General features: G+C 38.3%; 1 pseudogene; it reads right to left on the bottom strand.

The window, feature by feature from the left end:
- LOC138827711 (uncharacterized) overlaps positions 1 to 12,334 on the bottom strand; it is a 276,436-nt pseudogene that overhangs the window by 74,635 nt on the left and 189,467 nt on the right.

Raw genomic sequence — 12,334 nt, 5'->3', positions numbered from 1 at the left:
AGATATCTGACAAAGAATAATGTGTTTGTACATGTTCATTTTATTCTGAATGAGAAGAGATGTGCTAATGTGGGAATAAATGATATAACATTTCTAGATAATATCTAGTAATATTTTACTTACTTGTCTATACTATAAAACCTATTCTTTTACTTCTATAACATCGCTGGAAAACTCTAGCCCTTTCGAATAGTACAATGATTATCCATTAGGAGATTCGTATGAAATCTACACATAGGTGTTACTTTTGGCATGTTATACAAGAAAATGCCTAACATCTAGCAAATGAACAACACTGCCTTAAGCCACACTACAAGTGAGTGGCCAAATGTAAACTGAATGCTCAGGGAAGACTTCCTTTCCCCAGGGCAGTCAGTGCCCTGGATGACATACAGCACTTATGACATGTCAAAATATAAACCAAGCCTAGGTCCAGGCCACACACACATTCCCTGAGGAAATGGACACTTTTACTACAGCTCAGCTAGTGACCCAAGGGACGCATCAAAAAAAAAAAAAGACCAATCCATGTTAGGGAGACTTCAGTGAGTTTACCTCAATGATGACCATATGTGAATATCCTTCCCTGTCTGCCCCAAACCTTCATTCAGCCTTCTACCTTGCCGTATTACAAAACATATCTTCCTCCAAAGCAGAAAGTTGCCTCTTCTTGTATTCTATCTCATTTTTTTTATTATTTTTATTGAAAATGTGATGAGCTGGAGAGTTCCAGTTCCATAGGTAAGGCAATAAGAACATTGTTACCACATCCCTCTTTATCTTCCACTTATCCCTCCCAATGCCCCCCAAGCTGTAATGTTCATATCTAACATAGTGTCAAGTATCAATGTTGCTATGTTTCATCCATTGTTCTGCTGTTTCTGTGATTCCCTTTCTCTTTCACATATTGCATTGTCTATTATGCAAAACACAAGGTACAGAAAACTAAGAGAAATGAAGAAAGAAAAAACAACAATAGAGAAAAAAGAACAAACTATATACAGAGTCTAATGAGAACCTCTTGTTTCCATAAGTTGTAGTTCATGTTAATATGCTTTATTATATATAGTTCTTTGCACTAAGCACTTGGGTTATTGAGATCCCCTGCTAAGAATATCATATGCATATTCGAGTTCTTACAAATGAGGGAGATCATGCGACCTGCTTTTCTTTGGGTCTGGCTTACTTCACTTAATATAATTTTTTCCAGATCTTTTCATTTTCTTATGAATGGAACAATGTTATTCTTTCTGATGGAAGCATAGGATTCCATTATGTATATGTACCACAATTACTTGATCCATTCATTCATCTACTAAGGGGCTATGTCAACAAATTGGAGAAAACTCAAACCAACAATTCATCTCATTTTTACATAAACTTTTGTCAACTATCCTCTTCATCTAGGGGATTTTCAATATTTCTCTCTTCTGTTGAATTTTCATTGCTGCCATAAAATAGGTTTGAACCCACTTTTTAAAGCCACTGTGATTAGGAGATCTTTTCCTAACTCTTCCCATTCATGCATAGTTCTATGAGGAAAGAAAATTTAGATAACTACTGAGCCTTTGCTTTCTTCCTGTGCTCTGTTACCTCTCTGCAATATACCCTCTATCCTATGTTAGCAGTTAATTCCATAAATTCATAGCTCCATAAATGCATAGTCTATACTGAGTTCCCTGAGATCTAGTCCAACTACTTCTGCATATTTACCCCCCAGAAATATCAATTATATCATATGGTCAATCTGAGTGGGGGTTTAACCCATCATTAATCTCCTGAAAGTATTTTCTTTTCCGACAAATCCCTGTCTTGAAGAGTGCTACAAACACCCCTCAGAATGCAGCTCCCAAATTGGAGGTTGCATTCAATGCCCTCCTCTCTCTCCTTCACCTTCAACTCTCCCTCTCCTTCAGCTTCCATTTAGCCACAAACTCAGTTATGCCCCTTAACTACTTCTTAAATATTCCTCGCATTTTCCATTTGTCATTTCAATGTCATTTCCTCACATTTCCCATTTGTCATTACAACGTCCTTTTCTTTACTTAAGGTGGTGGGTGACCCTTCTTGCATAGAGCATCATGGTGACTTTCTAACTAGACTTTCTAACTCACCTTCATTTCTGCTTCTACTATGAGAGTGACTCTACCAAAATTCAAGTCATTTGAGATCTGTTGCCATATTTACCTGACCACTAGAACATATTCAAATCTCCGAATTCTGCAAAATGATAGTTAATTTATTTATTGTTGGGTTCATAACTGCCATTTCCCACTTCATCTCAGCTGAAAACTGTATTATGCTTCCTTCAAGACTGTACAGCTGAGCTAGTTCTAATGATTCAGGCCTGTAATCCTCACTACTTAGCAGGGCAGATATCTGTACTAGGGCAGTTTAAATTATCCCAGCTAGAAATGCCGTTAAGATATTTATCTCCAAAAATAACCAACAACAAAAAAGCCAGGATGGCTCAAGCAGCAGAGAACCTGCCAAGAAAACAAGTTCAGCAATTGCTAAGGTCTCAATGTTCAAATAATAGTACCTCTAAAAATAAAAGAAAGGAAGGAAGGAAGAAAGGAAGGGAGAGAGGGAGGAGGGAGGAAGGAAGGGAGGGAGGGAGGAGGGAGGAGGGAGGAAGGAAGGGAGGAAGGGAGGAGGGAGGAAAGAAGGAAGAAAGGAAGGAAGGAAGGAAGGAAGGAAGGAAGGAAGGAAGGAAGGAAGGAAAGAAGGAGGAAGGAAGGAAGGAAGGAAGGAAGAAAGGAAGGAAAGAAGGAAAGCGTGAGTCTATATGGCTTTATGCAACATCTTACACATTTATTTGAAAAATATACTTGCCTTTGTTCTTCTACTTAAATTACATTAAACCTTCAAAGACACAAGTATTTTATTTCCATTGAAGTCCTAACCACTTTCCCAATTCCCTACAGGTCTAGGTGCATTCCTTTTCTCTATTCTTCACAAAGATTTTATGTTGCTTTCTTTCTAGTACTTTTAAAAATCAGGATAACAAAGACTGCACCCTGGCTCATGCCTGTAATCCTAGCTACTGGGGAGGCAGAAATAGGGAAGATACAATTTGGGGCAGCCCAGACAAGATTTTCATCTCAATAGATGAAAATATAGTGATGCATACCTGTACTCAGCTACATAGAACCATAAATAAAAGGACAATAAAGTCTATGCCCAAAAATAACTAGGCTTAGGGCATAGTTTATGTCGTAGAGTGCTTGTTTAACAAATACAAATTCCCCAAGTCCACATGCCAGTACTTTAAGGGAAAAAAAGGATAATAAATAAATAAATAAATAAAGCATAAAGGGCTGGGGTCATGGCTCAAGTGAGGGAATACCTGCCTAGCAAGTTTCAGACCCTGAGTCCAGACTCCCATACATCTAATTCATGAATTGATCAAATCATTACAAGAATACTTAACAGGATATCTACTCACTGACTTTTCAAGTGTTTGACACAATATTGTGAGGTAGCTATACAATTTTATAGCTCAAGTCTACAACTTAATCATCTGAAATGTCATACTTTCTGAATGCCAATTCCCCACTTTCCCAGCCTCATTCTCTGACAGTCACCGTTTTCAGTGACCTGTAATACTTCGAGACCTCACCTAACTAGAGCCCCGGAGTGTGTGTCCTTCTGTGACTGATTCCTCTCACTTGGTGTCACATCCTCAATGTCCATCATGTTGTTTACTATTGGAGAATTTCTTTTGGAAATATTCTGCTGTATATTTTCAATTCATTACTCATTCCCCTATTGCTGGATATTTGGGTGGTTTCCACAGTTTGGCTATTGTGAGCAGAGTTGCAATGAGCATGAGCATGTCAAACCCTTTGAAATCCTAAACTCAGATCTTTCCATTAAATGCTCAAAAGTAGAATTGACAAACTATATCACAAAGCTGCAGAAGCCAAAACAACATGGTACCAACGAAGGGGAGAGATACAGACAAACAATATAGAATAGAGGGCCCAGAAACCAATCAACATACAATAATCAATAATAATGCTGGGGAAAGAATGCTAGGAAAATTGGGTACCCACATGCAAACTAATTCAACTGGAGTCATATACCCTTGGATTGGAACATTATCCAATTGGATTACAGCCAGGCATGGTGGTCTGCATGTACAATCCTATTTCTTATGAGGTCCTTCTTCATATACACACTTTACTTGTTAAATTTATGATCTGCTATGCCAAATCCTTGGATTATCAGAATCAAAGAGGAATTCAGTGAAATTAGTAGCAGACAAGAGATATAAGAGGAAAGCAAGTTGGAAGGAGTAGAAAAAGAGTCATAGCTAAGTTCCCAGGAAATTCCCTGAAATGTCCTTGGGATATCAATAGGTTACTTTTTGATTCTTATAGAAACAAATACAATAATTCACAGTAAAATGAGCACTCTCTACTATAGGAAAAATACTTTTCCCAAAGATTAATACAATTGTTTACTTGTTTCCATGACCCGAACTATGCACATAATCCTGGCAATTTCTATCTAAATAATGCAGAGATGGTTCTAACTTCCTTTCTTTAAGCATATTATCACATTATCATAATTTAACTGAATAGCAGGAAAGGCTTAACACTACTCAGAAAGACAAAATACTAGAACTGTCTTACCTGAGACAGTACAAATATAAAATCAAGGAAGAGATGATGAACAGAAGGCCATAAAGTAGCAAAGTGATGATCACACCAAGAATTCCAGGTTGCTTATTTTTTTTACAAACATCCAGTAGAGCTTTGCTGCTTCAGCAAGAGGAGTTTCCTCATTATAGTTAAGCCTCTGCCAAAAGAAAATGTGTTTTTAAAGACATATTTTAGTGCCAAGCCCTGGTGGATCAAACCTGTAATCCTACCTACTGAGGAGGCTGAAAATCATGAGACTCCTATTTCCATTAACCAGCAAAAAGGTAGATGTGGAGCTATGGCTAAACTGGTAAAGCACAGCCTTGAAGGAAAAAGCTAAGGGACAATGCTCTGAGTTCAAGTCCCAGTACTGGTGCGTGCGAGTGTGCGTGCACACACACACACACACACACACACACACACACACACACACACACACACACACACACACACACACACACACCACAAATTTTAAGATTAAAAAAGTACAGATGATTTTACTTCGAGGTTTTTGATCCATATGGAGTTGATTCTGGTGCAGGATGATATATAAGGATCTAACTTTAGATTTCTACAGGTGTTTAACCAATTTGCCAGTACCATTTCCTGAAGAGGCTTTTTTCCATTCTATTTTTTTGGCTTCCTTATCAAAGATTAGGTGGCTACAGCTCTGTGGGTAAATTTTTGGGTTTTCAGTTCTATCCCAATGGTACTGATGTCTATTCTTGTGCCAGTACCAAGCTGTTTTTATTACTATGGCTTTATAGTAGAGTTTGAAGTTTAGTATTGATATTCCTCCTGAATTGTTCTTTCTGCTAAGGATTGTTCTGCTATTCAGGGTCTTTTATTGTTCCATATGAATTTTTAGATTGCTTCTTCTATTTCATTGAAGAATAAAGTTGGGATATCGATGGGTATCACATGATGTTAATCCTCCCAATCCAGGAGCATGGGAGGCTTTAATTTCCTTTTCCAAGGTTTTTAAGTTTTCATCATAGAGGCCCTACACTTCTTTTGTTTGTTTTTGTTTTTTCCATTGGTCATAGGGCTTGAACTCTGGGCCTCGGTGCTGTCCCTCAGCTCTTCAGCTCAAGGCAAGTGCTCTACCGCTTGATCCATAACACCACTACTGGTTTTCTGGTGGTTAATTGGAGATATAATTCATCACATCAACAAGAGCAAGGATAAGAACCACAAGGTTATCTCAATAGATGCAGAAAAAGCATTTGACAAGATCCAACACCCCTTTATAATGAAAACTCTGGAAAAATTAGGAATCCATGGAACATTCCTCAATACAATAAAGGCTGTATATGACAAACTTACAGCCAGCATTATACTTAATGATGAAAAACTAAAGCCATTTCCTCTAAACTCAGGAATGAGACAAGGATGTCCACTCTCTCCACTTCTCTTCAATCTAGTATTAGAATGCCTAGCTACAGCAATAGGCACACGAATAAGACAAGCTGCAAACATAAAGGGGATCCAAATAGGGAAAGAAGAAATAAAACTCTCCCTCTTTTCAGATGACATGACCTTGTATTTAAAGAATCCCACGGACTCCACTCCCAAATTACTCAAGCTTATTCAAAACTTTGGCAAAGTAGCAGGGTATAAAATTAACCCTCAAAAATCAATGGCTTTTCTGTATGCCAACAATGAGAAGAGCGTGGCTGAAATCAGGAAAGCAACTCATTTTGTAATAGCCTCACAAAAATTAAAATACCTAGGAATTAACTAAAGAAGGGAAGGACCTCTATGATGAAAACTTTAAAAACCTGAAAAAAGAAAAAAACAATCCTTAACAGCAAAAACAGTGCTGGAGGAATAGCAATACCAAATTTCAAACTTTACTATAAAGCCATAGTAATCAAAACAGCTTGTTACAGGCACAAGAACAGACCTCAGGATCAATGGAATAGAATTGAAAACCCAGAAATGAACCTACAGACCTATAGCCACCTAATCTGCGATAAGGGAGCTAAAAAAAATAGAATGAAAGAAAGACAATTTCTTCAGTAAATGGTGCTGGCAAAACTGGTTAAGCATCTGTAGAAAACTAAAGCTAGAGCCTCATATATCACCCTGCACCAGAATCAACTCCAAATGGATCAAAGACCCCAAAGTAAAAGCAGACACCCTGAAAACATTACAGGATGGAATAGGAGAAACCCTAGGTCGCCTTAACACAGGCCGAAATTTTCTTAATAGAGACTAAGAAACACAACAAATCAAAGAAAGGTTGGACAAATGGAATTGTATGAAGCTTCAGAGCTTCTGCATGGCAAAGGACATAACTAGAAAGATCAATAGAAAGCCCACAGATTGGTAAAAGATCTTCACTAGCCATACAATGGACAAGGGTCTCATATCTAAAATATATCTGGAACTCAAAATATTAAATCCCCCAACAACAAATCCTTAAAGGGGTCTCATATCTAAAATATATCTGGAACTCAAAATATTAAATCCCCCAACAACAAATCCTTAAAGAAACAACTACCCGATAAATAAGTGGGCTAAAGATTTAAAGAGAAATTTCTCAGAAGAGGAAATAAGAATGGCCAATAGACACATGAAGAAATGCTCAACCTCTCTAGCCATAAAAGAAATGCAAATCAAAACAACAGTGAGATTCCACCTCACCCCAGTTAGAATGGCTATAATCAAGAAATCTAATAACAACAGATGCTGGAGGGGATGTGGACAGAAGGGAACCCTACTGCATTGTTGGTGGGAGTGTAAACTTGTTCAACCACTTTGGAAAGCAGTATGGAGGTTCCTCAAAAGACTTCACATAGAGCTCCCCTATGACCCAGTAATCACACTTTTGGGCATTTACCCCAAATGATCACAAATAAGACCATACTAAAGCTACAAGCACAACTATGTTTATTGCAGCATTATTTACTATAGCTAAGATATGGAACCAACCCAGATGGCCCTCAATAAATGAATGGATCAAGAAAATGTGATACACACACACACACACACACACACACACACACACACACACGCAATGGAATTCTATGCTTCCATCAGAAATAATGACACCATTCTATTTTGTTGGGAAGTGGAAAGAACTTAGGAAAAAAATTATATTAAGTGAAGCAAGCCAGACCCAAAGAAATGTAAGTCCCATTGTTTCCCTTATTTGCAATAATATGTCTGGGATAATCTTGTCAGATGAGCAGAAAAGCTCAAAAATTATGTACATATAATCACCATACAAAATGGTACTAAGTGAAATTTCTCCAGGATATGAACACAAGAGGTTTTTCTTTGTTGTTTTTAATGTCTATGCAATGTTTGTTTCATTTGTATGTTCTTCCCTCTATGGAATATCCCTTGTTGTCACTGTACTTGATTTTGGTACCCTGCATCTTGTATATACATTTATCTAATTTGGGGAGGGGAAGGGGAACAACAAAATGCTGAAACAAGGACACAGGATGACCCGATGCAACAATGATACTCACAAGACACTATGTTGCAAATGAACTTTACAACTTTGGTGGGGGCAAGAGGGGGATAGGAATGAGGGTGGTGGGGGAGGAAAGGGATAGTAGGAGAAAAACAAAGGAGGGGGTAACAATGCTGGACAAGAAATGTGCTCATTGCCTTACTCATGTAACTGTAACCCCCTGCACAGCATCTTTACAATAAAATAAAAAGTTAAAAACAGTCAGATGAGTGGGGTGTGATGGCTCACACCTCTCGCCATGTGGGAGGAAGGGATTTGGAGAACCCCTGCTTTGTTTCAACTCACGCTTGTTAGCCCAGCTACAGGGCAAGTACAATGGCTGTGCACTATGAGCGCAGTAGGAGGATTACAGTCGAGGCTGGCTCCTTCACAAACATCAATACCTCATCTCACAAATCACTAACACCAAAGGGCTCAAGTGGCTCAAGTGGTAGAGAACCAGCCTCAAAAGTTCAGTGCCCTGAGTTCAACCGCCAGTCCAATCAAAACAGAACAAAACACTGGTAATTATGCTAGGTTACTTTAACGATATAGATACTTCATGATATTAAATATTCTACGTACCTCTTTGCCAAATCTTCTGCTATATAAGGAAATAACAACTAGGTTTTTGTGTGCTTGGTTTACAAGGTTTTCCTCATTTTTTCCTTCAACGCTTTTAGATGCATGGGCTCGATGTGCAATTCATGAAGGAAAAAGCCATGTTTTATTTATGTGCTATTAACTTCTGAATTTAATGAGCACAAGATATGAAGAAATTAAATATGATGGTGGAAATATTCCCTTATTTCTGAAGCAGTTTTGATAGGAATTTAATTTGTACTATGCATAAAAGAAATGGCTTATTTTAGAAACTTATAAAAAAGTTATCAGGCTATTTAGTGTGAGCTTAAAAGCCAAAGTTTACGTTAGGTTAATTTAAAAATAAGCCCTTGGTTGAGGTGAAGAAAATCATGTTTTATTTGGGGGTTATAAATAAACGCAAAGTGATGAGATCTTTAAGGACAAATATAAATTGCTAATGACCTACACTGTCATCCTACAATATCATTGACCTTTGAGCTTTGTAAAACATGAATGTTGTTTAATTATGGTTCTCATGATATCAAGAGGAAGTAATAGGAAATAGAATCATAAAGGAATGTTATCTTTCCTCTACCACAAGAAAGAGGGAAGAATTTCTTTAGATTTTGAACTGACAATTACATAAAGCTTTAAAGGGCACTTTTAAAAGTAGTTAATTCAGATCACATTTGTGTCAAGGAAAACAGAAGCCTAGACAGTTTAATTTGTATTTTCCCTACACCAAAATATACTTTAGTAATTGGGAAATGACTAGGATTTAGATGTTTCCTCTCTCAACTACTGCTTCTCTAACTGCTGCTCCCACACTTTATTTATTTATTTAGGCCAGTCCTGGGGCTTGAACTCTGGGCATGGGCCCTGTCCCTGAGCTTCTTTTGTTCAAAGCTAGTATTCTACTACTTGAGCCACAGTGCCATTTTTTTTTAACTTTTTGAGTAGTTTATTGGAGATAAGAATCTCACAGACTTTCCTGCCCAGGTTAGCTTCAAACTCTGATCCTCATATCTCAGACTCCTGAGTAGCTAGGATTACAGGCGTGAGCCACCAGTGCTTTTATTTTTATGCTCTGTGTTTGTTAGTCTTCCCAGGGAAGTGTGGACCTGCTTCTGGGCTAATCATTGATTTGATCCATGCCTATGGAATACTTACTAAGTGTCCTTAAATTCAGAAGATAAAAGTAAATAAAGTTAGTGAAAATTGCTCACATCTCAGAGCTAAATGTGGGGGGTGTAAATTATAGTAAACATATATGTAAGATTGAAATTAAATAACATACATGATATAAAAATGATTGCCAGTGTGAGAAATAATATACAGGGAAAAACTATGCAAGATGTATGTCATGTTTCCATCACGGTGACAAAATACTTATAAAGAGTAAAGCAGCCAGGTGCCAGTGGCTCAAGCTTGTAATCCTAGCCACTCAGCAGGCTGAGATTTGAGGATTGTGGTTTGAGGACTACCCTGGGCAGGAAAGTTGATGAGACTCTTATCTACAATAAACTACTCAGAAAAAAGCTGGAAGTGGCACTATAGCTCTAGTGGTTAGAACACTAGCCTTGAACAAAAGAAATTCATGGATGGAGCCAAGGCCTTGAAATCAAGCTCTAGTTCTGAAAAAAAAGAAGAAGAAAAAGAATAATAAAGGTTTATTTGGGCTCGAGCTTTCAGTGTGTAGTCTGATGACTTGCTACTTTCAGTCCATTGTAAACATTCTTTATGATCAGGGTAGTGGAACAAAGTTGCTCATTTCATAGTAGCTAGAAAACAAAGACAAGAGAGAAAAAGGATCCAGGAACTTACAATTCTTCTATGGCCATACACCCAGTGTCCTAATATCTCCCATTAGGCCCCACTTTCTAAAGGATCTACCACCTCCCAAAAGTACCACATGTTGGCCATCAAGCCTTTAGTGCATGAACCTTTGGGGGAATGTTCAAGATCAAAACTTTATCAGAAGGGTAGGCCATGTTACTAAATCCTGCTGTCTGTAGAAAATGTCCCTAAGAATGTGGTATCATGACAAGGACTTGGAAGATGTCAAGGAATAAGCATGCTATCTGTAATAGGATTCCTCACACTCTGCCTGTGCTATTTCCATTTGTGTGTATTGTGATCCACCCATTAGATTGTAAGTACTTGCCTGTACATCAGGCCAATGGTTCTCACATCCTGTGTTATCACTGAGCACAATACCATCCTCTTATTATGATCCTCTCATCTTTATTCCTTTTGTAGATGCTGGTACTAGGACTTGTCTTGAATGCAAGGTCTTGAGCACTCACTTTCCTTTTCCACTCAAACCTAGGGCTCTACTACTTGAGCCACTTCTCTATTTCCAGCTGTTTGCTGGTAATGGCAGGTAATAGTCTCATGGACTTTTCGGCTCCAACTGGCTAGGAACCTTGATTCTTAGAACTCAGCCTCCTGAGTAGTTAGGAGGCGCCAGCTCCTGGCATGTTTATTCCTTTTTTTTTTTTGCTGTGTTTTTTTTTTAATTTAATTTAATTTTATTTGTGAACATACTGTACAGAGGAGTTACAATTACATGGGCAGGATAATGCGTACATTTCTTACCAAGCATTGCAGCCTCCTCCTTTGTTTACCCTTCACATCCCTTCCCAGCCTCCCCCCTCCCCCCCAATCCCAATCCTTCTCCTTCCCCCCTCCCCCCCCCCCCCCCCGCACCGACGTTGTAAAGCTCGTTTTGGACATGACAACTTGTACTGTCAGGAAAATGAACCCTTAGATGTGTATTTTAATGTTTTTTTCTTTCATGCATGTGTTTCTAACACATTTATAAGATTATCTCTTTGTTGCTTTGTATGTCCCTCCCCCACAGTATAACCCCTGCTTTCACTATATTTGATGTCAGTATAACTTGTGGAGGAGATGGGGAAAAACCAGTTGTTTAAGGATACAGGTGGACCTGTTGCAACAATGAGATGTTTATTCCTTTTATGACACATGTGGCTTTTCAAGCTCTATTCTATTAGTCTCATTTGATTCTCCCACCAATACTGTGAAAGAAACAGTGCTTTCTATTCATTATTATTCTACCTCTGGTAATGCCTATATGGAAAACAAAGGCTGGGAAGAGGTGACTGGACATACGGAGCTCCCAGAGCTCCCAGATGTCCAGGCCACTTGGGACCAATGCTGTGTTCTTTCTCCAGTACTCTAGCCTTTTCTAATAGACTGCTACAGGCTTCATAGGTCTACAAAATCTTGGGAACAAGATTTTGAAAAGATCTAAGCAATGGCGATAGGAGAAGGGGAGCCTACTGAAAGGATTGAAAAGTAGATTAATAATAATTGCAACATGGCATACAAATGTATATTTGGTCTCCTTTTTCATTATCTTTAAATAGTTGGATAAAGGGGGTTCAATTCTATATATCAGCTTATGAGTATAATGCATCTCGGTCAATGTCACCCCATCCATCTTTCTCCCCATCTCTCTCAACCTACCCCCACTCCCCACACACCCACCAAGTTACTTGGTCATCATCTTTGGGATAATCTTTTGACCTCTTCACCAGGTCTTGCACTTATACCTTAGTTCATGATGCATCATGGTTCTTTCTTTTTTTTTTTTTTTTGTCGATGGTGG

This window comes from Dipodomys merriami, unplaced genomic scaffold (genome assembly GCF_024711535.1).
Source record: "Dipodomys merriami isolate MVZ:Mamm:240054 unplaced genomic scaffold, mDipMer1.0.p SCAF_16, whole genome shotgun sequence".
Taxonomy (NCBI): domain Eukaryota; kingdom Metazoa; phylum Chordata; class Mammalia; order Rodentia; family Heteromyidae; genus Dipodomys; species Dipodomys merriami.
The sequence above is the reverse complement of the archived record's forward strand: the minus strand, read 5'-3'. Positions and strand labels throughout refer to the sequence as shown.